The sequence below is a fragment of the Perognathus longimembris genome, chromosome 6 (assembly GCF_023159225.1).
Source record: "Perognathus longimembris pacificus isolate PPM17 chromosome 6, ASM2315922v1, whole genome shotgun sequence".
Taxonomy (NCBI): Eukaryota; Metazoa; Chordata; class Mammalia; order Rodentia; family Heteromyidae; genus Perognathus; species Perognathus longimembris.
Window position 1 is genome coordinate 31980231 of NC_063166.1, and position 2906 is coordinate 31983136.

General features: G+C 38.2%; 1 pseudogene; it reads right to left on the reverse strand.

The window, feature by feature from the left end:
- Nucleotides 1-1225: 1225 nt before the first annotated feature.
- Nucleotides 1226-1325, reverse strand: LOC125354066 (annotated as a pseudogene).
- Between the last annotated feature and the right edge of the window lie 1581 nt (nt 1326-2906).

Below are 2906 nucleotides of genomic sequence, written 5' to 3' on the forward strand. Positions count from 1 at the left end.
AAAAAAAAAATACTGAGGAAAAACACTCCAGGGGAATCCTCTCCATCCTTCTCCAACTTGTTTCTGCTACAGCCTTGAGGGCCTCTCTCTCTTGTACTCTTGAATCCTTTCCCTTCACTACTATGTTCTTGCTTCTCAGTGTTTGCTAGCACATACAACCTATCCAACCTTCTTCCAGTAGATTATCCAATGAATTCACATTAGAGTCTAAGTTATTCATAGGAGTTAACTTATGTATCCAACAAACATGTCTAAGCCCCATACTTGGTATGGTTTCTGGGACGTGTAGAAATGAAACTGGCACTTGGCCTTATGATAGCATTCCAAAATAAATAACTACAACACAAAGCTTCAGGCCCCATGTTAGAGCTGGAAGAGACCTTGTTTCACTGTAGACCAAATCTCTGATTTTATTGATGAAAAAGCCAAGACTGAGAATAAGCTGATTGATATGACTGTGTTTTCAGTCATACTTTTTAGAAACCTGCTGGCCTGTGTAGCACACTTTGAAGACTAGATTAATAATCAAATTGTTCTGGCTCATTATGGGATGGATAAAATTGTCAGGGAAGTATTTACTGCTGCTCTGACAGAATTTTCCCCTCTGCATCTTCCTGATGTTCTTCCCTTTGGCTATGGGTTTATTTGGACAATCGAACAAGAAAAGAAGTGACCTATGCCATCATTTCCCCTCCTTTCAGGACACCCCAATTTTCCAGATAAAGGCCTCTTATCCAACCTAGGTTCTGGGATAAAGAACACATGAAATGAAGTCACAGGTACCATGGATGTATCAGGAGTGAGACAAAAACCTCTGTTGTTATAAATCCCCTAACATTTTACAGCTGTTTATTAAATTAGGGTCATTATAGATACCAAGATCCTACTTTGTTCATTTGTTTGGTGCTGAGGATCAATCCAAGGACCTTGTACATACTAAGCAAGTATTCTACCACTGAGGTATAGTGATTCTAAATTTTTATACTAAGATTTAGAAGGGTGAGGAGATTTTTGGTGCTTAGACACTCTATCCCTTGGTCTATTGGGAGACCAACCCTGGGTAAACAAGTCTGGAAGGCCATGGACTCCAATGTCCAGTGATAGATAGAGTTCTGGAAGAATCAGCTTAAATGCCTGAGAGGGAACCTCTCTTTGGTAACTTCAGTTGGTCTTTCTTAAAATTTAATTTTATTGTCAAGGTGATGGAGAGGGGTTACTGTTACATAAAAATATGGAATGAATTTGCCTGTTATCCTTGCACAGGGGCCATGCTAATCTTCTCAGTATTGTTCCAATTTTAGTATATGTGCTGCTGAAGAAAGCACTTCAGTTGGTCTTGACCTGAGTCAGATGTCCCTAATGGGAAAAGAAAGTCAGAATAAAAAATATCTATGACATAGATTAGAAAGTGGTACATTTATGAGAAAACAATTAAGAAAGTCCAGAGTATTAAGGATCCACAAAATCTTAGTGATGTTTGGGTTCTTTGTAGGAGAAATGGAAATTTGACATTCTGAGATGGCAGGGAAAATGCCCATTTACAGTAACTTCATTGCCACAAGAAACTTTGCTTTAGATAACCTAGCACATGGGCTGAGTGATACTCTGTTTGAATGCATGGTTAGTATGCATAGGACCCTGAGTTCAGTCCCCAGCATTGTGAAAAAAAAAGTCCCTAAAGTGATTCTTAAAAGTTTGTAGTTTTTTTTAATGATTTCTTTTGTATTTCATTTGCATGTAACTAAGAACAAAATCTTAGTTCAAATAATTTGCTTTTTAACCATGGAATTCCACTGACTAGATCACAGGGGCAAACATTTTACTTTTGTTGTTTCAGAGGAGACCAGGTTGCTTCTAATCACTGCACTATATATCCTGGCATGCACTCTTATGGCATTTTGCTGGCATTTAGGCAGTAATTATATATAAGAATATTTTCTGGACTAATGTCTATATTCTCTACCCTGAACACTAAGCTCAACAAGGGCAGAGAGTATTTTGCTGAACTGTTATCCTAAACCTAGCATAGTTCCTGACACAAATAAGTTTATAAAAAATACCTACTGAATAATCAATCAATAAATACCATACCATTGAACTTTCACATTCTTCATATGTAGAAAGATGTCCACTTTATAAAGTGAAGGAATTAAATATATGTCATTGCATATAGAAAAAAGTCAGACTAATGCTCTAGAATTGCCATCATATGTCAGGGCCTTTCCTCATTTGCAAGTCAAAAATATTCTTCTAAGTCACAGCTTATAACTGTGTTTTGATTTCATGTTTCCCATGTAGCCATATGTGTCTTTTAAATCAATTCATGATGAAAACATTGAAATATTGGTAAAAGCAATCTATAATTGTCCTATGAAGTTGATTCACAATTTTTTTGCTTAGATGGGCACTGGTGGCACTAAAATCCTAGCTACTCGGGAGGCTAACATCTGAGGATCACAGTTCAAAGCCAGCCCAGGTAGAAAAGTCTGCACAACTCTTATCTCCAATTAACCAGCAAAATGCTGGAAGTGAAGATATGGCTCAACTAGTAGAGCACCAGCTTGGAGTGAAAAGGCCAACTGAGGGTACAAGCTCCTGAATTCAAGCCCTAGTACAGGCACACACATGTGCACACATGCATACACATCACCACCGCTACCACACAAGCAATTAATTGCTTATTTCAGCTCCATGTTTTACCATTACATTCACAACCTGCTGAATATCTTTTTCTTCAATAGGCACTCTGGAGGCTGTGATCCTTGGACTCCTGGGACTGCTGTCCAGTAGAAGAATACCTCCTTCTGAGAGGCTGTCTTATGATTAAAGCAGTAGAGATAGATACTCCGTAAGGGATGGAAAATGGATTTTGGAATCAGCGGCTGCTGCTTAGTCCCTAGTTTTGC